Source organism: Jaculus jaculus, chromosome 8 (genome assembly GCF_020740685.1).
Source record: "Jaculus jaculus isolate mJacJac1 chromosome 8, mJacJac1.mat.Y.cur, whole genome shotgun sequence".
NCBI lineage: Eukaryota > Metazoa > Chordata > Mammalia > Rodentia > Dipodidae > Jaculus > Jaculus jaculus.
The window spans coordinates 130,867,971-130,894,944 of NC_059109.1; the positions used below are offsets into that span (position 1 = coordinate 130,867,971).

The 26,974-nt window shown below is 45.9% G+C and overlaps 1 non-coding gene and 1 pseudogene across 1 annotated transcript; one reads left to right on the forward strand and one right to left on the reverse strand.

Annotated features, from left to right (window-relative positions):
- LOC105945096 overlaps window positions 1-15,680 on the forward strand; it is a 28,334-nt pseudogene extending 12,654 nt beyond the window's left edge.
- Window positions 15,681-18,596: 2,916 nt separating this feature from the next.
- LOC123463090 lies at window positions 18,597-18,702 on the reverse strand. Its single transcript, XR_006638702.1, has one exon. It is a non-coding gene; the product is annotated as a U6 spliceosomal RNA (small nuclear RNA).
- Window positions 18,703-26,974: the final 8,272 nt, after the last annotated feature.

The following is a 26,974-nucleotide window of genomic DNA, read 5'->3' on the forward strand; positions in this document are numbered from 1 at the left end:
CCAGCCTCTGCAAACGAACTCCAGACGCGTGCGCCCCTTTGTGCATCCGGCTAACGTGGGACCTGGGGAACCGAGCCTCGAACCGGGGTCCTTAGGCTTCAGAGGCAAGTGCTTAACCGCTAAGCCATCTCTCTAGCCCTAAAATGTTTTTTCTTTATGAGCAGAGAGAGAGAGAGAGAGAATGGGCACACTAGGACCTCTTGCCCCTCAGCCCTCCCACAGTTTTTTGTTTTTTTTTTTTTCTGGTCTCACTCTAGCCCAGGCTGACTTGGAATTCACTAATTCACTATTAGTCCCAGGGTGGCCTTGAACTAATGTCCATCTTCCTATCTCTCACCACACCCTGCTACCCCTCACGCATTTTTTTTTTTTTTTTGAGGGAGGGTCTCACTGTAGCCCAGGCTGACCTCTAACTCAAGGAAATTCTGCATGCTGGAGTTTATAGGTGTGTATCATCATGCCTGGCCTATTTAAATTAAAAGTATATTTTGTAGGTGTGTGTGTTATGTGTATGTATGTTAATATGCCTTGGGCACACATGGGCACATGTGTGTAGAAGCCAGAGGCTGATGTCAGGAATCTTTCACAGTCACTCTATTTTTTTTTTTTTTTTTTTTGTTTTTTCAAGGTAGGGTCTCACTCTGGTCCAGGCTGACCTGTAATTCACTATGTAATTTCAGGGTGGCCTTGAACTCACGGCGATCCTCCTGCATCTGCCTCCCGAGTGCTGGGATTAAAGGCATGCGCCACCACGCCCGGCTCTCACAGTCACTCTTCACTTATATTATTATTATTATTATTATTATTTGTTTTTTTGAGGTAGGGTTTCACTCTGGCCCAGGCTGACCTGGAATTAACTCTGTAGTCTCAGGGTGGCCTCAAACGAACTCATAGTGATCCTCCTACCTCTGCCTCCCGAGTGCTGGCATTAAAGGCGTGCGCCACCATGCCTGGCTCGACTTTATATTATTTAAAATATTATTTATTTATTTATTTGCAAGGAGAGAGAGACCGAGTGAAGAGAGCCAGACCGAGAATGAGAATGAGCACGTCAGGTCCCTAGCCCTACAAACAAATGAACTCCAGATGGGTGCTGAGGAACTGATCTGAGGTTTTTAGGCTTTGCAGGCAAATGACTCAAACACTGAGACATCTCCCTGGCCCCTACTTTATCTTTTAAAACATTTGTTTACCAGAGAGAAAAAGAGAGAGTGGGTGAGTATAGGTGGGCCAGGACCTCCGGTCACTGCCAACAAACTCTAGACACATGCACAATTTTTCACAACTGGCTTTACATGGGTTCTGGGAATCAAATCCAGACCAGTATGTTTTGCAAACAAGGTGTTGTTTTCTTTTTCTTTTTCTTTCTTTCTTTCTTTTTTTTTTTTTTTTTGTTGTTGTTTTGTTTTGTTTTTTTTGGTAGGGTTTCACTCTAGATCAGGGTGACCTGGAATTCATTATGTAGTCTCAGGGCAGCCTTGAACTCATGGCAATCCTCCTACCTCTGCCTCCTGAGTGCTGGAATTAAAGGTGTACACCACCATGCCCAGCTCAAACAAGCTGTTTTAACCACTGAACCATCATTCCATCTCTTCCACCTTATTTTAAAAATATTTTATTTTATTTTTTATTTTTTTTTAATTTTTATTAGCATTTTCCATGATTATAAAACAAAATCCCATGGTAATTCCCTCCCTCCCCCCCCCACACTTTCCCCTTTGAAATTCCATTCTCCATCATATTACCTCCCCATCTCAATCATTGTACTTACATATATACAATATCAACTAAAAATATTTTAATTAAGCTGGGCATGATGGCTCATGCCTTTAATCCCAGCACTCAGCCTAAGTTAGAGTAAGACCCTACCTTAAAAAACTAAAAAAAAAAAAATAAATAAACAAGTAAATAAAAATAAATAAAAGGCCTCTAGCCACTGCAAAGGAGCTTCAAATGCATGTGCCACCTTGTGCATCTATCTGGTCTTATATGGGTACTGGGGAATTGAACCTGGATCCTTAGGCTTCACAGGCCTTAGCCATCTCTCCAGCCCATCCACCTTATTTTTTGAGACAGGCTCTCTCACTGGAGCTGGAGCTCATCAATTGGACTAGACAAGCTGGCGAGCGAGCTCCAGTCTCTGCCTCCCTTGTACAATGTCCATTTTCCCTGGGTACTGAGTATTGAACTCAGGTCCTCATGCTTATGCAGCTAACACTCTAGTGACTGAGCCATTTCTCCATCATAAGAAGAAATTTTATTTATTTATTTATTTATTTTGGAGGTAGGGTCTCACTTTAGCCCAGGCTGACCTGGAATTTACTATGTAGTCTCAGGCTGGCTTTGAACTCATGGTGATCCTCCTACCTCTGTCTCCTGAGTGCTGGGATTAAAGGCGTGCACTATCACACCTGGCTCTAACTTTTATTTATTTATTTATTTGACAGAGAAAGAGGGAGGGAAAGAGAGAATGAAAGAGAGAATGGGTGCCCCAGGGCTTCCAGCCACTGCTAACGAACTCCAGACGCATGCGCCCCCTTGTGCATTTGTCTAATGTGGGTCCTGGGGAATTGAACCTGGGTCTTTTGGTCTTGCAGGCAAACACTTTAACCGCTAAACCATCCCTCTAGCCCTCTAATTTTTATTTATTTATTTATTTATTTTTTGGTTTTTCAAGGTAGGGTCTCACTCTGGTCCAGGCTGACCTGGAATTAACTCTGTAGTCTCAGGGTGGCCTTGAACTCATGGCGATCCTCCTACCTCTGCCTCCCGAGTGCTGGGATTAAAGTCTGTGCCACCACGCCCGGCTTCTAGCCCTCTAATTTTTTAAAAATATTTATTGATGATGGGAGTGGTGGCACAAGCCTTTAATCCCAGCACTCGGGAAGCAGAGGTAGGAGGATTGAGGCTACATGGTGAATTCCAGGTCAGTCTAGGCTACAGCGAGAACCTACCTTGAAAACCAAAATGAAAATTATTTATTTGAGAGAGGGAGAGAGAGAGAGAGAGAGAGAGAGAGAGGGCGGGTGTGTGTAGGGAGGAGGCAGATAGAGAGAACAGGTGTGCAATGCCTCTAGCCATGGCAAATGAACTCCAGATGTATGTGCCACCTTGTGCATCTGGCTTTATTTGGGTACTGGGGAATCGAACTTGGGCCCTTAGGCTTTGCAGACAAGTGCCTTAACTGCTGAGCCATCTCTCCAGTCCTGCAGAAGAAATTTTGAAACATGGGACAGGGATCCGGTTTTCTTTCTGTCCTGGTGGTTAATTCATTATCTTGCCCACCGAATGAAGAGTTCTGATTCTCTGTAGACCTTTGCCTCTGGGGGACCGTCCTGGGCACTTGACGTTGCGTCTCCTCTCCGCTCCCGTCCCCCGTTCTACACCGTCTCTGACTAGTTTCACCGAAAGGCCTGAGCGCTCGCTGCGGAAGGTCCTGTCGCCTTCTTCGACTTTGGCATCTCTTGGCCATCTGCTGTGCCATAAAAGCTTTAGAATAGGCTTGTTAAATTCCTTACAAACTGGGATTCCAGGGTTAAGCTCATTTTGGCAAACTGCATTTTTTTTTCTCCTATGAATTAATCCGTTTAAATTAACCCTTCACATGGACTGCCAGAGATTAGTTGGTGATGTTCTTGCACGTGACGCCATGGTGTTATGATAGTCTGGCCAGCTTCTTGTCTTGATATTTTTTTTTTTAAATTTTTATTTATTTATTTATTTATTTATTTGAGAGCGACAGACACAGAGAGAAAGACAGGTAGAGGGAGAGAGAGAGAATGGGCGCACCAGGGCTTCCAGCCTCTGCAAACGAACTCCAGACGCGTGCGCCCCCTTGTGCATCTGGCTAACGTGGGACCTGGGGAACCGAGCCTCGAACCGGGGTCCTTAGGCTTCACAGGCAAGCGCTTAACCACTAAGCCATCTCTCCAGTCCTTGATATTTTATTTTACCTGGACGTTTGACATTTGTCTTTTTCATTAGACTTCAAAGAACTCACTCTTTTATTTCCCCCCCAAGATAGGGTCTCACTCTAGCCCAGGCTGACCTGGAATTCACTCTGTAGTCTCAGGGTGACCTCAAACTCATGGCGATCCTCCTACCTCTGCCTCCCAAGTGCTGGTATTAAAGGCGTATGCCCCCACGTCTGGCCATTTTTCTTTTTCTTCTTCTTCTTATTTACTTACTTACTTGAGAGAGAGAGAGAAAGAGAGAAAGAGGCAGATAGAGAGAGAGGGAAGGCACACCAGGACCTCTAGCCACTGCAAATGAGCTCCAGATGCATGCTCCACCTTGTGCATCTGGCTTACATGGGTCCTGGGGAATCAAACCTAAGTCCTTAGGCTTTGAAAAAAAATTTATTTATTTATTTATTTATTTAAGAGGGGGGCCTAAGATGGCTGGAGTTCCCATCCCCAGACTCTACATAAACAGCTGGGTGTGGCCACGCATGCTTATAAACCCAGTTCTGCTAAGGGGAGCAGAACCCAGGGGACTGAAGGCCTGGGCTCATGAAGAATGGCTGGCTCGGGTCTCCGCAAGAGGCTCAAACCAGAGCTGGCAGAAGAGCAGTGAAGCAGGACAGCAGACTCGACTCTGGCCACTGCAGGGAAGTGCCCTTCCCCCAGCCCTGCTGTGGGGGTGAGTGCACAAGGCTTTGCGGGGGCACTTATACATGCACACACACCACACACGCACACTATATACACACAACCAAATTAAAAAATAAACAATAATAATTAATTGAAAATAATTAAGTGTGCACCGGGCGTGGTGGCGCGTGCCTTTAATCCCAGCACTTGGGAGGCAGAGAGGTAGGAGGATTGCAATAAGTTCGAGGCCACCCTGAGACTACATAGTGAATTCCAGGTCAGCTTAAGCCTGGGTGAGATACTACCTAAAAAAAAAAAATAATAAATTGCAATTTAGTTCATTCTAACATTCAAGTTTTCTCATGACCTTCACAGGAATAGGAAGTAAATGAGGTTCTGGTGAACTAGACTGGTCCTAACCTGGAAACAGCCTGTAGCTGGGATATAAAGAGAAGCAGTCCAAGAGCAGAAGGCCATGGTCGGAAATGTTCCCTCTGCAATGCGGGGATCTGGGACGGCCAGAATGCAGAATGGCCTTCACAAGGATATAGTCTATGATCAGCCTCTTTGTTAGTTTAACGTCGTATAGCCTGTATGATAGTCACCTGTCACATGTGGGAATTTAAGTTATTTAAAACTAATGGGGCTGGAGAGATAGCTTAGTGGTTAAGGTACTTGTCTGTGAAGCCTAACGACCCAGGTTCAATTACTCAGTACCCACGTAATCCAGATGCACAACGCGGCATATGTATCTGGATTTGTTTACTGTGGCTGAGGCCCTGGTGTGTGCCCATTCTATCTGCCTCTCTCTCTCAAATAAATAACTAAAATAATAATTTTTTCAATTAATTAATTTATTTATTTGAGAGCGACAGACAGAGAGAGAAAGACAGATAGAGGAAGAGAGAGAGAATGGGCGCGCCAGGGCTTCCAGCCTCTGCAAATGAACTCCAGACGCGTGCGCCCCCTTGTGCATCTGGCTAACGTGGGACCTGGGGAACCGAGCCTCGAACCAGGGTCCTTAGGCTTCACAGGCAAGCGCTTAACCGCTAAGCCATCTCTCCAGCCCAAATAATAATTTTTAAAAAGCTAATGTAGGCTGAGGAAGATCAGAAGTTTGAGGCCAACGTGGACACCATAATGAGATCCGGCCTCAACAAAAGGGGGGGAAGTGGGGGACGGCTGGAGAGCCGCCACTCATGGCTGGTGGCTCTGGTCCTGGGCAGTGTACATTATGGGATGTCTATATCAACATGGAAATTTGTGCAGCACAGAAATGGCTTGAAAATGCTATGTGGACAAGGTTCCCTTCATCGTGTTGTGATGGGGTTGCTACCACCGGCAGGCATGTAAGTCCTCAGAGCATCCAGGAAGGGATCAGTGGTCAGTTCTGATGCCTAGAATGGGAGCATAGAGTTCTGAGCACATCTTCCCACTCCTTCAAGACATCCCAGTAGCTGGCATGAAGGCTCCTGGCTATAATACCAGCATTTAAGAGCTTGAGGCAGGGGCTGGAGGGATGGCTTGGAGGTTAAGGCACTTGCCTGCAAAGCCAAAGGACCTCGGTTCGATTCCCCAGGACCCACGTAAGCCAGATGTAGAACGTGGCACATGCATCTGGAGTTCGTTTGAAGTGGCTAAAGGCCCTGGCGTGCCCATTCTCTCTCTCAAATAACTAAAATCAATTAAAAAAAAAGAAAAAAGAGCCAGGTATGGTGGCGCACCCCTTTAATCCTAGCACTTGGGAGGCAGAGGTAGGAGGACTACGTAGTTAATTCCAGGTCAGCCTGGACCAGAGTGAGACCCTACCTTAAAAAACCTAAATAAACAAATAAATAAATAAAGAGGCTGAAACAGGAGGATCACTAGGAGTTCAAGGCCAGCCTGCGCTGTGGAGTGAGACCCTGCCTCAAAAACAAAAACAAGAAAAAGCAGACATCCCACTGGGTCCTATTAGGAAAGCGTTCTCTGCAGAGTCCCGTCTGCAGGCGGGCCAGCCTTGTCTTTGTGTGGCCCTAACAAGGTTATTTATGGGCGCTGTACACTGTGCTGGGCAGGATGAAAGGTTCAGCTGTAAAGGAAGGCAGACGCCCAGAAGAGCAGGTTTCTCCTTCTAGCAGATAGGATAAATCACCGGGGACTATTAAGCCTTCAGGGAGAGTGCTCGTAAACGTCCCTTGGAACTCACAAAGTGTGCTCTCTCCCCAGTGCCCATGTGGTGAGGGGCTGACCACCTCTCCCCGGCCACCAGCTCCACACAGTGTAACTCTGCTGGGGCCCCTTCCTAGATGCTGGACCAGAAAGTCACTTCCAAAGCTGTGGACTGTTGGCCTAGGATTGAAGGTGTCATGGGATACATACGAGATCGGGAGTGCCCATGAGGACCACTAAGGTCATTAGGATCACAGTTGCCTCTCTGTGTTTTGGAGACAAGTGATGTTTGGGATGAGTAGAGCTATAAAACTGTTTCCTTGTATTTTGTACTTTTTATGGAGACCTACTATGTGCCAGGTGTTGGGCAAAGATAGCTTTGTTTCTTCATTTTATGTATATACATATATGTGTATATATATATATATTTTTTTTTCTTTTCTTTTCTTTGTGATACTAGAGGATTAAACCTAGGATCTTGTACATGCTAGGCAAGCATTCTACCCCACTGAACCACATCCTCAGGCCTGGGATGGGAATTTGGAGTGTTTCCGGTTGGGTGCCGTGCTCTGAACTTGGAAACCCCCTGGCTTTGTGGGGAGTTACTACTGTGATCTGTGTCTAGTGCTCCTGAGTGACCAGGCTAGCAGGTGGCAATCCTGCTTGCCTGGTCACCTGAGAGTACAAGCCAAAATTGTCTCAGATTCCAGACCAGAAGGTTTCTGTCCTTCTCCCCAGCCACAGTTAATGAATCACTTTTACTGAAGGCTTACTATGTGCCAGGGACACTGGCTTTCACAGCTAACTGCGAAGTAGATAAGATTGCATCTCCCTCCCGCTGGCAGAGGAGGAAACTGAGGTGTGGAAGACACTTAGCCAGAGCTAACTCAGTCTCCAGGACACAGCTGACGATGAAGGCGGCATCTGGAGTTGTCACAAAGTGAAGGTGCTACTGGCATGGAGCAGTGCGGAGGCCAGGATTCTCCACAACTTTATATCCTGCACAGAAATGCGCCCCTATGAACGGACCATCTCAACCTGAACGGCAATAGCGCTGAGGCTAAGAAATTCTGAGCTAGACCAAGAATGGGCTCTCCCTCCCTCGGGGAGCCCCTCACCCTAGGGCTTCAGAATTCACACGCCTAGCAGAGGACCGAGTGACAACTGGACCCCACAGGCTTTGGTTTCCTGTGTATGTTAGAGAACATTCCAGAAAGGTGGGTTCAGGAGGTGAGGGCTTCGCTGGGTATGTGTGATCACCTGAGTTCAGATCCCGGGATGCCGTCGTTTGCATCTGTAATCCACGGATTCTGTAATCCAGGGTTCCTAGAGTGAGATGGGAGGTGGGGACAGGGAGCTCACGGGCCAGCTAGCCCTGCGCACGCAGCAGTGGACAACCAAGCCCCTGTCTCAAACCAGAAGGTAGGAAGACCTGAGGCTGTCTTCTGACCTCCACAGCGTGGCGTGCTCACGCCCATGAAGTCCATGTGGACACGGCGGAGCACACCTGTGATCCCAGCACCACAGTGGGAAGCCAGCCTGGTTTCTTTCATAGCTCATTCCTGGGTGGCCAGGGTTACACAGGGAACTGTACCACAAAAGCCACACCACAGCACACAAATCCATTTGGTCCTGGAAGACGGCACAGGGGACATTACATAGATGGCTTCAGGGACAGCTGCTATGCTGTGTTGAAATAAGGGTCTGAATAATTCCTTCAAAGTTGCCGGGCGAGGTGGCGCACGCCTTTAATCCCAGCACTTGGGAGGCAGAGGTAGGTGGGAGGATCGCCGTGAGTTCGAGGCCACCCTGAGACTACATAGTGAATTCCAGGTCAGCCTGGACCAGAGTGAGACCCTACCTTGAAAAACAAAAACAAAAACAAAACAAAACAAAATTTACTTCAAAGTTGGTTAAACATTGCATATTGTGCCCCCCAGAAACTAAAGGCAGCTTCACCAGAAGAAGAGGTGGTCTCCTACAGGGGGCCCAGCCTTGCCTGCGCAGGGTCCCTATCAATGAGGGTATTTTAATGAGGGAGCCCAGACTATAGGCTCCCATTGTATTTCCATTTTATGACACCTTTTATATTCCACAGGAAAGGGGGCTGAATAAAAAAGCTGGATTTTAGGGCTGCAATTTTTTTTATTATTAACATTTGGTAAAAAAAAAAAAAAAAATCCCTAATGAGGTGTTAAGAGTCATTCTGCCCCCTATTGTGGAGGAGGCCTGGGAGCTCTTAAAGTCCCCAAAAGCCACCGGGCAATTTATAATTCCTGATGACACCCCTTCCGGACACACCACTTCCTCCCTCCTCAGCATCTTTAGTTTTCACCCTTTCTGCCATTTACATGTAGAGCTGCTTTGAGCCATCTGAACCAAACTTTTTTTTGGGGGCGTTGAGGTAGGGTCTCACTCTAGCTCAGGCTGACCTGGAATTAACTATGTAGTCTCAGGGTGGCCTCGAACTAACGGCGATCCTCTTACCTCTGCCTCCTGAGTGCTGGGATTAAAGGTGTGAGTCACCATACCCAGCTCCCCAGTTTTTTTAAAAATTAATTTTTTAAAACATTTTTGTGTGTATTTTTATTTATTTATTTGAAAGTGACAGACAGAGAAAGGGGCAGAGAGAGAGGGAGAGAATGGGCGCATCAGGGCCTCCAGCCACTGCAAAAGAACTCCAGATGCATGTGCCCCATTGTGCTTCTGGCTAATGTGGGTCCTGGGGAATTGAGCCTTGAACCAGGTTCCTTAGGCATCACAGGCAAGCGCTTAACCACTAAGCCATCTCTCCAGCCCCCAAATTAATTTTTATTTAGTTGCAAGCAGAAAGAGAGGCAGAGAATGGGTGCACCAGGGCCTCCAGCCACTGCAAACGATCACCAGATGCGAGTGCCACCTTGTGCACCTGGCTTATGCGGGTACTGGGGAATCGAAGCTGGGCAGTTATGCTTTGCAGGCAATTGCCTTGACTGCTGAGCCATCTCTCCAGCCCTGAATCAAACTTTATTAAAGGTTGGCATGAAATTTCCTTCACCAAAATTCTCTCTTGAGAGCTTCAGCTAGCCGGTGCACCTCCAAGCCATTTCCTTGTTTGCCTTTCTCTGCTGACTGGTGAGGACTGGAACCATGCAAGTCAAGCCAACCAAAGCTAAACAAAAGCCCAAGCAGGGCTGAAGAGATGGCCTAGCGGTTAAGGTGCTTGCCTGCAAAGCCAAAGAACCCAAGTTCGACTCCCCATGTAAGCCAGATGTACAATGTGGCACATGCTGGAAGTCCTGGCGTGCCTATTCTCTTTCTCTCTCTCAAATAAATAAAAATGAAATAATAATTAAAAAAAAAGTCTAAGCACTCTGGCTTCTCAGCAGGGAGGTGTAGGCTTTCTGGACAAATACTGTGGTATTTTGTGACCAGTCAATATCCCTTCTGAAATTGACTCCAGTGAAGTTGGGGGACTTGGCCCAGCTCCCTGAAAGGTGGCTACACCAGCAGAATTGAAACTCATTCTGATTTATTATTTTTTTTTTAAAAATTTATTTGTAGGCAGAGAACGAGAGAGAGAGAGAGAGAGAGAGAGAGGGAATAAATGCGCCAGGGCCTCCTGCCACTGCAAATGAACTTCAGATGCATGCACCGTTTTGTGCATCTGGCTTTACGTCAGTACTGAGGATTCGAACCTGGGTTGCCAGGCTTTTGGTTTTTTTGAGGTAGGGTCTCACTCTGGTCCAGGCTGACCTGGTATTAACTATATAGTCTCAGGGTGGTCTCGAACTCACTGCAATCCTCCTGCCTCTCTGCCTCCTGAGTGCTGGGATTGAAGGCATGCTCTAAAGCAAGCTTTTTTTTTTTTTTTTTTTTTTTTTTTTTTTTTTTTTTTGCATTAAAAGGGAATGTTGAGGAACCGTGTAGCTGCTCAGTCCATGGGGCTAGATGCCTCACCTGTCCCAATCTGGCACTGGAGGCCTTGAGGCTTCCTGGAGAGATGCTGCTCTTCTGTCCACGCTGGTCTTCAGTCCATGCTGGAAAGCATCAAACAGCACTGGCAGCCAGGTGGGGAGAGGAGAATTTGCAAGCATTTTTAACCATTGAGCTATTTCTCCAGCCCCATATTGTTTTGAGGTGAAGTCTCACTGTAGCCCAGGCTGGCCTCAGGGCAAAGCTCTTCTACCTCATCCTTCTGAGTACGGTGCTGGGATTACAGGCGTGAGCCACCACCCACACCTTCAGCAATGAAACCCAAATGCTATCTGGTCCCACTCATATCATGTATCCAAAACAGTCCAACTCACTGGATCTAAGTGTGGTAGACAGGGCCTGGGAGAGGGAAGTGGGAGGCCGCTAAGAAGCCAATTAAGGGACTCAGAGCTTCATTTGGGCAAGACGAGGGTGCACCAGGCTGGGCACTGCCCACTGGCCCTTCAGACAGCAAGACTCGGCTGCACCATTCAAAGGTGTGGAGAAGGTGTCTGTCAAACAGGAATGAGCTGTGGACCCCTGGGCTAGGGACAAGAGCCTGAGGTCTGATCTTAAAATCTGCAGTTGGAGGAAAAATGAAACAATTTATCCCTTCATTTCTTCTTTTGGCTACCCCTTCATCTCTGCCTCCCTTTAATTAATTAATTTAATTTTTTTGCTTTTTCTAGGTAGGGTCTCGCTCTAGCCCAGGCTGACCTGGTACTCACTCTGTAGTCCCAAGCTGGCCTCAAACTCCCAGCAATTCTCTTACCTCTGCCTCCCCAGTGCTGGAATTAAATACCACACCCAGGTATTTTTTAATATATTTTATTTATTTATTTGAGGGAGGGAGATATATATATATATATATATATATATATATATATATATATAGAGAGAGAGAGAGAGAGAGAGAGAGAGAGAGAGAGAGAGAGAGAGAGAGAGCGCGCCAGGGCCTCCAGCCACTGCAAATGTGCCAATGAATTCCCAATATATCTGGCTTACATGGGCCCTGGAGAATCAAACTTGGGTCCTTTGGCTTTGCAGGTAACAAACCCAGGTATTTTACTGCCATTAAAATTTTAATTAGGTAGAAGCCAGGCATGGTGGCACACGCCTTTAATCCCAGCACTTGGGAGGTAGGAGGATCGCTGTGAGTTTGAGGCCAGCCTGAGACTACCTAGTGAATTCCTGGTCAGCCTGAGCTAGAGTGAGACCCTACCTCAAGAAAACAAAAAGACAACAACAAAAAAATTTAATCAGGTAGAGCTGGGCGTAGTGGCATATGCCTTGGGAGGCAGAGGTAGGAGGATCTCCATGAGTTCGAGGCCACCCTGAGACTACATAGTGAATTCCAGGTCAGCCTGAGCTAGAGTGAGAGCTTACCTGGAAACACCAAATAAATAAATAAATAATAACAATTAGGTAAAAATGTGAGCCAAGTTTAGTGACTACATTATGTCACTTATGAAATAACCTACAAAGTGGGGTTATGTGCTAACATTCACTTAACCCTCAGAGAGGTTAAGCGGCTTTGTGTGGTGAGATCACCTGCAAATGGCAGAATAGGGATTTGAACCGGGGGATCACTGTAGTGTAAATCCTCAGCTTGCAGTGGCTTCCAGGATGGTGCGAGCGAGGCTGGCAGTAAGCTAGCTCTAAAAACCCAGGGACAAAGGATATGGCTAGGACATCACAAAATTCTAAGCAGAAAAAGGCCCTGGGAATCAGCAGCTAAACAACCTGATGTTCAAGAGCCAAGCTGAGGCTGAGGCAGAGGCCTGAGCCATTAACTAGGAAGGGCGTTCAGATGAGAAGAGTGTGTACTCAATGGTCGGGCTCGGGCTCAGGAACCAGAGGTTTGGACTCCCATCTGGGCTCTGCCCTTCAAGCGGTGGATCCTGGGCAGGGAACATAAACTCTATACCTTAGTTTCTGACCATGAAGTGGAATGGGTGAGAGTGATTACAGAAGGAGTAAATGAGCTTAAAACACGTGAAATGGGCTGGAGAGATGGCTTAGCAGTTAAGCGCTTGCCTGTGAAGCCTAAGGACCCCGGTTCGAGGCTCGGTTCCCCAGGTCCCACGTTAGCCAGATGCACAAGGGGGCGCACGCATCTGGAGTTCGTTTGCAGAGGCTGGAAGCCCTGGCACGCCCATTCTCTCTCTCCCTCTATCTGTCTTTCTCTCTGTGTCTGTCGCTCTCAAATAAATAAATAAATAAATAAATAAATAAATAAATAAAAATTAAAAAAAAAAAAAACAACAACACGTGAAATGCTTAACAGTGCCAGACACACAGTAACCTATAAAGGGATGCCGGTTCTGACGGCTAACATTCCTTAAAGGGATACAAGCTAGTTGAACATCCAGAGAAGTCCATGGGTGCCCTTTCATCCTTATCTCCTGCAAACAGTTAGTGAAGAAAGAAACGAATACACGTTTCTTTCTCCTTCAGTTTTTCTTCCCATTCTCTTTATTCTTTTCTTTCATTTCCTTCTTCCCTTTTCTTTCTTAGACATGGTCTCTAGATATACCTCAACTTAACATTAAACTTGTGATCCTCTTGCCTCAGCCTCCCAAGTGCTGCGATTACAGGTGTGCACTACTGTTCCTAGACAAGATATATTTCTCTCTCTTCCTTCCTTCCTTCCTTCCTTCCTTCCTTCCTTCCTTCCTTCCTTCCTTCCTTCCTTCCTTCCTTCCTCCCTCCCTCCCTCTCTCTCTCTCTCTGTTTTTGTCTCTCTCTTTCTTTCTTTTTCAGGTAGGGTTTCACTCTAGCCCAGGCTGACCTGGATTCGTTATGTAGTCTCAGGTTGGCCTTGAATTCACATTGATCCTCCTACCTCTGCTGGGATTAAAGGTGTGTACCACCGCACCTGGCCAATTTTTCTTTCTTTTCTTTTCTTTCTTTCTTTCTTTTGTTTGTTTTTCAAGTTAAGGTCTCACTCTAGGCCAGGCTGACCAGGAATTGACTATTGTAGTCTCAGGGTGGCCTCAAACTCATGGTGATCCTCCTACCTCTGCCTTCCAAATGCTGGGATTAAGGGTGTGTGTCACCATGCCCAGCTTTTTCTTTCTTTCTTTCAAAAAGATAGATTTTTCACATAAACTAGGCTGTACTCAAACTTGCTGTATAGCCAAGGATGACCTGTGAACATCTGATTCGCCTACCTCCTCCTCCTAAGCGCTGGGGTTACTGGCATGCACCATCACAGACCTTTAAAGATTAAAATATATAAAATTAGAATTAAAAAAGAAGAATAGATCCAGACTTGGTGGCGCACGCCTTTAATCCCAGCACTCGGGAGGCAGAGGTAGGAGGATTGCTGTGAATTTGAGGCCAGCTGGAGACTCCATAGTGAAATTCCTGGTCAGTCTGGACTAGAGTGAGGCCCTACCTCTAAAGCCAATAAATAAATAGACAAATAATAAAATAAATGAATAATAAATAAATAAAACGAGCAACATAGCTATCTTTCCTAGCCAAACTGCATTCTCCTCGCCCCCACCTCCCCTACCCACGACCACCACCAGCTGAACCACGGTCAGCAAATAAAAGCAAAGACCTAAGTAAATTTGCTCCAAGGCAATTATTTTTGTGAGGTCATGGAGTTAAGCATTAAAGGAGTATCCCCACCGAGGGGCGTGTTCAGTCACTGATAGAAAGATCCAAGGACCCCTTCCCACCGCCGCCTTTTCCTTTCAGACTCCCAGAAATCACTGGCCACCCGCGTCATTTTCTACATTCCTCCGAGAAGCATCTTTCTTGTGCATGGCTCCCCGCCCCACCCCGGGGAGAGCGCTTGCTTAGCATGTGTGAGGCCCTGGGTTTGGCCCCCAGCACCACAAAAACCAGATGTGGGGCACAGGCCTGTCATCCCAGCACCTGAGAGGTGGAGGCAGGAGGATCAGAAGTTCAGGGTCATAGAGATCCTTAGGTCAGCCCGGGCTTCATGAAACCTTGTCTCCAAAAAGTGAGAGGAGAGGGGAAGCTGGGCGCGGTGGCACACACCTTTAATCCCAGCCCTCAGGAGGCCGAGGTAAGAGGCTTGCCATGAGTTCGAGGCCACCCTGAGACTGCATAGTGAATTGCAGGCCCTACTTGGCCGGGGGGGGGGGGGGTGTTGGAGGTCGGTCGGTCATGGGTGGGTGCTGGAGAGATGACTCTACCGTTAAAGACACTTGCTTGCAAAGCCTGACAGCCAGGGTTCAGTGCCTCAGTACTCAATCCAGATGCTCAAAGTATCACATGTATACAGAGTTGCTTTGCAGTGTCAAGAGACTCTGGTGTGCCCGCTTTCTTTGTCTCCTGGCAAATAAGTAAATAAATAAACAAACATAACAGAAAAGCCGGGTGTGGTGGCGTACGCCTTTAATTCCAACACTGAGAGGCAAAGTTAGGGGAATCACTATGATTTCATCAGTTCAAGACCAGCCTGGGCTTCAGAGAGTGAGACTATGTCTCAAAAACAATAAAGATAAAAAAGACTGGGCTGGAGAGATGGCTTAGTGGTTAAGCGCTTGCCTGTGAAGCCTAAGGACCCCGGTTCAAGGCTCCGTTCCCCAGGTCCCACGTTAGCCAGATGCACAAGGGGGCGCACGCATCTGGAGTTCGTTTGCAGAGGCTGGAAGCCCTGGTGCGCCCATTCTCTCTCTCTCCCTCTATCTGTCTTTCTCTCTATGTCTGTCGCTCTCAAATAAATAAAATAAAAAATGAACAAAAAAAATTAAAAAAAAAAAAAAAAAAGACTGAGGACCTTTCAGGTCGCCAGCCAGCTTGTAGGTTTTCAGTGGAAGTTGGGTGTGGCTGGGAGTTTGGACAGTTGCAGATCGCTTAAAGCAGCCTTATGTGGCCGTGATGCTCAAAGTGGCAGATCAGTCTGGTCAAATAAAGAACAAATTCATTTAAATGACAATTCCATAACTTCAGAATTTCTACAGACAGTTCAACGAACTTGCTGCTGTGATGGAAACTGTGTGATAACTGATTATTTGGTCAATATTTTGCTATCATCATTATAAAATAATAGATGCTACCTTCTGCAAAAGAATGTATATGGGCTGGAGAGATGGCTTAGCGGTTAAGCGCTTGCCTGTGAAGCCTAAGGACCCCGGTTTGAGGCTCGGTTCCCCAGGTCCCACGTTAGCCAGATGCACAAGGGGGCGCATGCGTCTGGAGTTCGTTTGCAGTGGCTGGAAACCCTGGTGCGCCCATTCTCTCTCTCTCCCTCTATCTGTCTTTCTCTCTATGTCTGTCGCTCTCAAATAAATAAATAAAAAATGAACAAAAGAAAATAAAAAAAAAAGAATGTATATGGATCATATGATATTTACTGAATAATATTGCACTTTGATTTTTCTGGTCTTTTAAAGAATAAAATGAGGTAAATGGCATAAAAAAAAGACAGAGGAGGGAAGAGGAAAGTCCTAGAACAGCATATCTTCTCACAATTATGTCCCTCGGCCTCAGCATAATGACTAGTCTAGGATTGCTGTGTGGGAGACAGAGCAGAATTTAGTATCCAGATTTAAATAGGGTCTTTGTTGGGACTAACACATGCCCATAGTTCCAAAATTTCAAAAGGCCAGGCGTGGTGGTGCACGCCTTTAATCCTAGCACTCGGGAGGCAGAGGTAGGAGGATCGCCGTGAGTTCGAGGCCACCCTGAGACTCCATAGTGAATTCCAGGTTAGTCTGAGCTAGACCTTGGCTAGAGTGAGACCCTGCCTCAAAAAAAAAAAAAAAAAAAAAGAAAAAAAGAAAAAAAATTCAAAAGAACATTCAAAATGTATAGAAAAGTGGTCAGTCGATCTTTTCTTTTTAAAATATATTTTATTCTTTGCTTTTTGGAGATAGGGTCTCACTCTAGCCCAGGCTTACCTGGAATTTACTATGTAGTCTCAGGGTGGCCTCGAACTCACAACCATCATACTACCTCTTGCCTCCCAAGTGCTGGGGTTAAAGGTGAGTGTCATCATACCTGGAAAGAACCATGGCTTTTTAATAAATGAATACAACAGAATTCCAATAAATGTCTTACAGCAAAGGGGGAGCACTTAGGTCAGGCAGCTACTAGAAGGATCTGTTTGGGTCATTCTAACAGAAGACAGAGATTTGCCAACTCTATGGTTGGTTGGTGTTGTTTTGAGGCAGTGTGTCACTCTAACCCAGGCTGACCTAGAACTCACTCTGTAGCTCAGGCTGGCCTTGAATTTATGGTAATCCTCCTACCTCAGCCTCCTGAGGCTGGGATTATAGACATTAGCCAGCTGGTTTAGATTTTCCAACTTTTTATATATATATTTGCAAGTAGAGAGCTAGAGAGTTGGCTCAGCAGTATGGCACTTACCTGCAAAGCCTGATGACCAGACCTGCAAAGCCTGATGACCAGGGTTCAATTCCCCAATACCTTCATAAAGCCAGATGCACACAAAGTGGTACATATATCTGCAGTTTATCTGCAGTAGCTGGAGGCCCTGGTGCACCCATTCTCTCTCTCTCTTTCTCTCTCTCTCTGCTTACAAACAAACAAACAAACAAACAATAAAATATTTGCAGTGAGAGAGAGACAGAGAAAGAGAATGGGCGTGCCAGGGCCTCCAGCTGCTGCAAATGAGCTCCAGATGCATGCACCACTTTGTGCACTTGGCTTTAAGTGGGTACTTAGGAATCAAGCCTGGGTCCTTTAGCTTTCCAGGTAAGCACCTTAACATCTAAGCCACCTCACCAACCCAGAATGTAGTCTTTTTTTGAAGCTTGACCCTTGGAAAGCGGGGCTGGTGGACCTGAGGAGTGAAAAGTGTACACCCACAAGACCTGCTGAAAATAAGACTCACACCAGGTAAGCGACTTCCCCGGAGCCTGGATGCATGCCTTTCCAAAGCCAGCCGGAGTGCAATGATAGTCTCTTTCTTTTTAAAATTTAATTTAATTTATTTTATTAGTATTTGTTTTTACAAGGCAGGGTCTCATTCACTATGTAGTCTCAGGGTGGCCTTGAACTCACAGCGATCCTCAAAGGCGTGCATCACCATGCCTGGCTTAATTTATTTTATTATTTGAGAGAGACAGGCAGAGAGAGAGAGAGAGAGAGAGAGAGAGAGAGAGAGAGAGAGAGAGAGAGAGAGAGAGGGAGAGAGAAAGAAAGAATGGGCATGCCAGGGCCTCTAGCCAACTACAAACAAACTCCAGCTGCATGTGTCATTTTGTTCATCTGGCTTACATGGGTCCTGGGGAATTGAACCTGGGTCCTTTGGCTTTGCAGGCAAGTGTTTTATCCACTAAACCATCTCTTCAGCACCTCCTGCCATCTTTCTTTGTTTGTTGGTTGGTTTTTGTTTTTCAAGATAGGGCCTCACCCTGGTGCACCTATTGTCTCTCCCTCTGTCTTTCCTTACCTCTTTCTCGCTCTCTCTCAAATAAATAAAAACTAAATTTAAAAAAGAATGCCATCAGATATCTGATATTTACAATAGAAATTTTCCCACTTTACTATAACCCACCTACATAGATCCAATGTATTTGGAAAATGTCTTAATTTAGAACTTTTTTTTGTTCTATAAAACCTTCATGAAATCACTTCCCTGTTTGAACATGGTATTTGGGGCAACCTGTATCCATGTTCCTGGACCATGGTCACTCATGTTTGACTCACAAATAAACCATGTCTTTTTGTTGTTGTTGTCACTGTCTCTTAAAGCTCTTTATATTTTTTATTAAATTATGAACTTTATGAAAAAAAAAAAAGATAGGGCCTCACTCTGGCTCAGGTTGACCTGGAATTAACTATGTCACCTCAGGGTGGCCTTGAACTCACGGTGATCCTCGTACCTCTGCCTCATGAGTGCTGGGATTAAAGGCGTGTTCCACCATGCCTGGCTTCCCTTTTTTTTTTTTTTTAAATATGGAATGCTTCACAAATTTGTGTTTCATCCTTGTGCAGGGGTCTTGCTAATCTTCTCTGTATTGTTCCAATTTTTATGTGTACTGCTGAAGTGAGCAATACTCTTTTTTTTAAAAAAAAAACAACAAAACACCTCTTTTTTTTTTTAGGCAAGACCAACAGACTGCCCTTTTTTTATGAGAGGGAGGGAGAGAGAGAGGATTGGCACCAGGACCTCCAATCACTGTAATCAAACTGCAGACACGTGTGCCACCCTGTGCACATGTGCGACCTTGCGTCACGTTGTGTGTTTGGCTTACGTGGGGCCTGGAGAGTTGAACATGGGTCCTCAGCCTTTGCAGGCAAGTGCCTTAACCACTAAGCCATCTCTTCAGCCCAAGGTATACTCTTAAACTGATGGCTGTAAGCAGATTACAGCAAAAATGAAAGATGGGCTCGGGGGCAGGGAGCGGAGGGCAAAACCCAGTTGCAGAATTCCAGAGAGGTGGACATTACCCTGTGAGTTATGCGGGGAATTTCAGCAGCCACCGGGCTCTGTTTTATCAGACGTTGCATTTGAAATTTAAATATGTTCTGGGGACAATGCCTCTCATAGCATAGCTCGGGGCTGGCCCAATAGGAGCATAGCGAATTTATTAACCACGGACACATGGAAGATAGCCAGTGGAGAGCTCTTTTCCTTTTATAGCTGCACTGAAAAGACTGTGGAATTCCATCCTTCTTACAACACACCCCTTTGCAATTTCATTTGTAATTAGCGACTACTCATTGTAAAGTCCCTTTTCAGTTTTCAACATGTTTGCCTATGGTGCTTTTTTTTTTTTTTTTTTTAAGTTAGAGACACAGTGCATTTTACTCGTAAATTTCTATGTACTTGTGTATGTGTGTATGGGAGGGGGGTGAATTCCAGATGCATGTGCCACTTTTGTGCATCCCTGTACTGGAGAAATGACATAAAAATCATCCACACGTGACTGGCGCATGCCTGTAGCCCGAGCACCTGGGAGGCTGAGACTTGGGGCTCACCAAGAGGTCCAGACACTCTGGGCTACGGATTGGAAACCCTGCGGAAAAGCCAAAACAAAACCCATGAAATTGGAAGATCACGTGATTGGAAATCTTCCTAGATGCATAAACAGTTGAAACCTAGTGCTCGGTGTGTTATAAAGCTTTCTAGAGGCTTCTTTGACTTCTACAATCCTTCCAATGTACTCCATAGTGGTCAAGCAGGCAGAATCCAGAACACAGTTGCTTGGAACTAGATTGAGACCATCTCCTCCTTGGTCTACACTGAGTGGGCTTTTCCCCCTTAGGTTAAAAAATTATGATTGGGGGCTGGAGAGATGGCTTAGCGGTTAAGTGCTTGCCTGTGAAGCCTAAGGACCCCGGTTTGAGGCTCGGTTCCCCAGGTCCCACGTTAGCCAGATGCACAAGGGGGCACACGTATCTGGAGTTCGTTTGCAGAGGCTGGAAGCCCTGGCACGCCCATTCTCTCTCTCCCTCTGTCCTTCTCTCTGTGTCTGTCGCTCTCAAATAAATAAATAAATAAATAAATAAATAAATAAAATTATGATTGAAGGCTGGGCATAGTGGCAAACTCCTTTAATCCCAGCATTTGGGAGGCAGAGGTAGGAGGATTGCTGTGAGTTCGAGGCCACCCTGAGACTACAAAGTGAATTCCAGGTCAGCCTGGACCAGAGTGAGGCTCTAACTCAGGGGAAAAAAAAAAATTATTATTGGACTGGAGAGATGGCTGAGTAGTTAAGGTGTTTGCCTGCAAAAGCTGGAGGACCCAGGTTCAACTCTCCAAGACCCACGTAAGCCATATGTACAAGGGGGCGCATGCGCCTGGAGTTTGTTTGCAGTGGCTGGAGGCCCAGAGGTGCCCCTTCTCTATCTGTCTCTTTCTCTCTCTCCTCTCTCTCAAACAAATAGAAAAAATAAAAAAGGGTATTATTTAAAAAATATTATCCAGGCATATATATACATACATACTTATTGTACATATATAAAAATAATTAATTATGTATATATGCATATATATAAATAAGTTATTATTTATTTTGTGTGCGTGCGTGCGTGTGTGTGTGTGTGTGTGTGTGTGTGTGTAGGCACACCAGTGTCTTGCTACTGCAAACAAATATCCATCTGGCTTTGTGTGGGTGGCTGGGGAATTGAATGTAGGCTAGCTGGCTTTGCAAACAAGCATCTTTAACCACTGAGTCATCTTCCCAACCCCTTTTGTCCTTAATTTAAAAAAGAAAAAATTGACTGGGCATGGTAGTGCACACCTTTAATCCCAGCACTCTGGAGGCAGAGGTAGGAGGATTGCCGTGAGTTTGAGGCCAGGTGAATTCCAGGTCAGCCTGGGCTAGAGTGAGACCCTACCTCAAAAAACCAAAAAAGAAAAAATTGGGCTTAAGAGATGGCTTAGTGATTAAGGTGTCTGCCTGTGAAGCCTAAAGACCCAGGTTCAATTCCCCAGTACCCACATAAACCAGCTGAACAAAGTGGCACTTGTGTCTAATGTTCGTTTGTAGTAGCTGGAGACCCTGGTATGTCCATTCTGTCTCTCAAAAAAAAAATCAATAAATAAATTTATAAGCGTGGTGACACACACATACCTCTAATCCCAGCCCTCAGGAGGCAGAGGTAGAAGGATCACTGTGAATTCGAGGCCACCCTGAGATTACATACTGAATTCCAGGTCAGCCTGCACTAGAGTGAGACCCTTCCTCAAAAAACAAACAAACAAAAAAAAGCAAATAAAATTTTGTGTGTGTGTGTGTGTGTGTGTGTGTGTGTGTGTGAGAGAGAGAGAGAGAGAGAGAGAGAGAGAGAGAGAATTGGTGCACTAGGGCCTATAGCCACTGCAATTGAACTCCAGATATGTGAGCTACTTAGTGCATCTGGCTTTATATGTGCACTGGGAAAGTGAACCCCAGCTGGTGGGCTTTGCAAGCAAATACCTTTGACCACTGAGCCATCTCCCCAGGCCCCCCTGTCCCTCTTTTTTTTTTTTTTTTTCAAGGTAGGGTCTCACTCTAGCCCAGGCTGACCTGAAATTCACTCTGTAGTCTCAGGGTAGCCTTGAACTCACGGCGATTCTCCTACCTCTGTCTCCCGGGTGCTGGGATTAAAGGCATGCACCACCATGCCTGGCTTGTCCCTCTTGGTTCTTGGGGACAGCACACTTGATGTCTCTCCCTAAAGACTCCATGAAGTCATCCCTGGCTCAGCACCAACGGAGCTGGAGAGTCACTTCCTCTGTGGGGCTTGCGCAGCACCCAGGCTGCAGTGGCAGGTGCTGTCCATCTGAGCTGCGACAGTAGGAAAGGTCGCAGTGTTGACTCACTGACCCCCATTTCCTCACTTGTCAGGGAGGCTGCAGCACGAGAGGCCCCTGTGGGGAAGACTCACCTGCGATTTCGCAATCCCCGGTCCCCTGAGGGCCACTTCCTGCCCTCAGTCCTAGAGCCATCGCCTCCAGCGCTGTCCCTGCTTCCAGTGTTCCTTGGTCACTATGTAACAAATTACCGGAGCCCAGCATCTTCACAAGGTGACCACCTGCTGTCTCGGAGTTTCTATGGGGCAGGAATTTGGGAGGGGCTGAGTCAGGTGAATCTTGACTGAGCCAGTGTCTTAAGTGGCAGTCTGGCTGACGCCAGCTGCTGTCACCTGAATCCTCACTGGGATAGGAGCAGCCACTTAGAGAATGTCTGTCGGGTGCCCTCATAGAGAGAGCATGCCTCAATCCCAGCACTTGGGAGACAGAGGTAGGAGGATCGCCGTGAGTGAGTTCAAGGCCACCCTGAGACTACAGAGTGAATTCCAGGTCAGCCTGGGCTAGAGTGAGACATTACCTTGATAAAAAAACAAACAAACCAAAAGAAAGAAAAAAGCAGAGGTAGAAGGATCGCCATGAATTTAAGGCTACTCTGAGACTGAATTCCAGGTCAGCCTTGGCTAGAGTGAAACCCCACTTTGAAAACAGCAACAATAATTATCTATCTATCTATCTATCTATCTATCTATCTATCAATCTATCTATCATCTATCTGTTTATCTATCATCTAATCATGTGGGTATGTATGTTTATTTATTGATTTGAGAGACAGGGAGATTAACTTGTTATGCCAGAGATCTCCTACTGCTGTAAATGAACTCCAGACACATGTGCCACTTCTTGCAACTGGCTTTACCTGAGTACTGGTAAATTGAACCCAGGCTGTCAGGCTTTGCAAGCAAGCAACTTTAACACTGGGCCATCTCTCCAGCTCTGTATTTGTTGTTGTTTTGTATATTCGCAAGGTGCGGCAGTCCTTTTCAACACTAATATTTGACTCTGGATCCTGTGTCTTTATGATTGGCTCTTGGAAGTCACACTCTTGCTATGTCTGGGTGATGAGCAGGACAGTCCTACTCAGTGCAGGAAGAGAAACCATCAGGACCACTGTGGACCCCGTTGCCACAGTGCCCATGGGATCTTGAATGAGGAATGGGACACTGTTTAAACCTGGTCTTGGGTTGGAGAGATGGCTTAGCGGTTAAGTGCTTGCCTGTGAAGCCTAAGGACCCCGGTTCGAGGCTCGCTTCCCCAGGTCCCACGTTAGCCAGATGCACGATGGGGCGCACGCGTCTGGAGTTCGTTTGCAGAGGCTGGAAGCCCTGGCGCACCCATTCTCTCTCTCTCCCTCTATCTGTCTTTCTCTCTGTGTCTGTCGCTCTCAAATAAATAAATAAATAAAATTTTAAATAAACCTGGTCTCACTCTGTAGCCAGACTGGCCAGGAAATCGCTACTTAGCTCAGGCAGGCCTCTAATTTATAGCACTCTTTCTGCCTTAGTCTCCTGAGGGCTGGGATTACAGGGAAGCAGTATCACTCTTGAGATCATATTTCTTTTTTCTTCTTTTTAATTTAATGTGGATTAGAATTTAATGAAAACAGCCAGCAGGAAGCAGGTTCAAGGCCAGCTTGGGACTATAGAGTGAGTTCCATCCAGGTCAGCTGGGGCTAGAATGAGACTCTACCTTGAAAAAAAAATGTTTAAGAAAAATAAAAATAAAATGAAGACCAGAATACAATATAGATAGATGTTCTACTTTCTGTGTGAGGAAGGCTATTTTTCTTTTAGAGTGACCATTTTTCCTTTTTATTGGGGGCAGGGGGCGTGGTGTTTGACCTTGAACTCACAGCTATCCTCCTACCTTAGGCTCCCACGTTCTGGGTTTAAAGGTGTGCACCACCATTCCAGACCATCTTTCTTAACCTTTTTGGACTATCTGAGCCTCCTTGAAACATCAGATCTTCCAGAACATCACACTTACTAGATTCTCCTCTGGGTTCATAGGGGTGCGGCATGCTTTGGGCTGCAGCTCAGAAGCCAGATCATGTGATGGTTCTCCCCTCTGTTCCCATTCGTTTGGTTCATGGTGCATCCAGCACCCGTGTATGTATGTATGTGTGTATGTATGTATGAGCCACCTTATGGATCTGGTTTACATGGTTCCTGGCTTTGCAGGCAAGTGCTTTAATTGCTAAGCCATCTCACCCCCATTAAGACACTTTTGGCCTGATGTGGTGGTGCACACCTTTAATCCCATCACTTGGGAGGCAGAGGTAGGAGGATCACCATGAATTCAAGGCTACCCTGAGACTACATAGCGAATTCCAGGTCAGCCTGAACTAGAGTGAAACCCTACCTCAAAACAAAACAAAAAAAAAAAGACATTTAACAGATTTAAAAATTTGTGTTAAAGCCCGTATGGTGGTACACACCTTTAATCCCAGCACTAAGGAGGCTGAGGTAGGAGGACCACTGTGAGTTCAAGGTCAGCCTGGGACTACATAACAAATCCTTTTTCTCGCCATGTAGGCCAGGCTGTCTCCAACTCGTGATCCTTTTGTCTTAGCCTCTTGAGCATTGGGGTTATAGAAGCATGATTACACCCACGCTTGTTAATTCATTCATTCATTAATTTATCTGTTTGTGTGAAGTGTGTGTGTGTGTGAAGGTCAGATGAGACTGGGTTTCTTACCGCTGGGAATACCAGTTTAACTGGCCCAGAAACCTTGGATTCTCCTAGCTCTGCTCTGCCTCACACTGTCACGGGTCAGTAGAGATCACCATTACCTCGAGTCCGGCTTTACACAGGTGCTGGGAAATTGAACGTTGGCGGGCAGGCTTTATAAGCAAGTGCCTTTAACCACTGAGCCATCTCCCAAGCCCCTTATTCTTTGGGGGACCTGGGATGTAGCGCAGGGGAAAAAGAACATCTGCCTAACATGTATATGGTCCTGGATTTGATTCTGCCCAAGCACTGAAAAAAAAAAAAAAACACATATATGATCACTCCACATTTGTATACACCTCTTGACACAGCATGCTGGATCCTGCCTCCAGGAGGCATTAATTCCCAAATCTCCATCAGCTGGGAACCTAGCATTCAGAACACCTGAGTTTATGGGAGACACCTGGTGGTTTGATTGTTGGGAGCGGACTTAGGGATGTTATAGCCAGTGTCCCCTTGCCAATGTTTGACACACTCTCCTGTTGCTATTGCCCACCTTATGTTGGCCAGGGGTTGATGTCCACCCTCTGCTCATGCCATTGCTTTCCCCTGCCATTGTGGAGCTTCCCCCCTTGAGCCTGTAAGCCAAAATAAATCTGTTTTTCCCCAGAAGCTGCTCTTGGTTGGGTGATTTCTTTTTTTTTTTTTTTACATTTATTTATTTATTTTTTTAATTTTTATTAACATTTTCCATGATTATAAAATATATCCCATGGTAATTTCCTCCCTTGGTTGGGTGATTTCTACCAGCAATGCGAACCTGACTGCAACACCTATCATCCTTGCATAAAGGGGGCTAAGGCAGGGGTATTGTGAGTTTGAGGCCAGCATAGGCTACATATTAAAACCTTTCTTTAAAAAATAATTATTTATTTGCAGGCAGTGATGGGGGGGGGGGGCTAGAGAATAGGTATACCAGGGCGTCTAGTCGCTGCAAATGAACGCCACATTCACGCAATACTTTGTGCATCTAGCATTACATGGATGCTGGGGAATCAAAACCAGGCCATCAGGTTTTGCAAGCACCTTTAACTGCTGAACCATCTCTCCAGCCTCAAGTGAAACCTTTCTTTTGAAAAAAAATTTAAAATATTTTATTTATTTATTTGAGAGAGAGAACGAGACACAGAAAGAGAGAGAATGGGCACACCAGAGCTTCTAGCCACTGCAAATGAATTCCAGATGCATGTGCCACCTTGTGCACCTGGCTTATGTGAGTCTTTGAGAGTTGAACCCGGATCCTTTGGCTTTGCAGGCAAGTAAGTTCTTTAACTGCTAAGCCATCTCTCCAGCCTCTTAAATATTATTATTATTTTATTTATTTATTTATTTATTTTTTGTTTGTTTTTTGAGGTAGGGTCTCGCTCTAGCCCAGGCTGACCTGGAACTCACTATGTAGTCTCAGGGTGGCCTTGAACTCATGGCGATCCTCCTACCTCTGCCTCCTGAGGGCTGGGATGCTGGGGCACGGGGATAACACGGGAGCTTTGCTAGTGGACTGGCCAGAGGACTTCACAGAACCAACGGGGAACCAAGAGTCATGTGTTTGCACTTAATTTGTGCCTCGCATGAGAAAGGGAGGTGACTTTTTTTTCTTTCTTCTTCTTTCTTTTCCTTTTTTTTTTTTTTTTTTTTTTTTTTTTGAGGTAGGGTCTCACTCTAGCTCAGGCTGACCTGGAATTCACTATGTAGTCTCAGGGTGGCCTTGAACTCACGGCGATCCACCTACCTCTGCCTCCTAAATGCTGGGATTAAAGGCGTGCGCCACCATGCCCAGCTACATTTTTTTCTTTTTGAAGAGACTTTTTCTTGCTGTCTTTTTTTTGGGTTAGGGTTCTGCTTTAGTCCAGGCTGACCTGGAATTTACTTTGTAGTCTCAGGCTGGCCTTGAACTCAAGGCGATCCTCCTACGTCTGCCTCCCGAGTGCTGGGATTAAAGGTGCGCGCCACCAAACCTGGGTTTGAGGGGACTTTTATTTTGGAAAAGGTTTCATTCTATAACCCAGGCTGGCCCCAAACTTGAGAAGACAGTGGGCTACCACACATGGTCTATAAAGGTGGTTTTATTTAATGAATGAATGAATGTAGTTACTATGTATTGTTTCTGCATTTGGGGAGCTAGGCAGTAGCACATGCTGATCTCAAACTCTTAATAGCTGAGTGTGATCTTGAACTCCTGATTCTGTCTTCACCTCCCAAGAGCTGGCATTAACAGAGTGCACCACCATGCTTAGCTCATGAGTGGGACTTTATTTACTTTCAGGGTGACTTTAATTTTTTTTTTTTTTTTTGAGGTAGG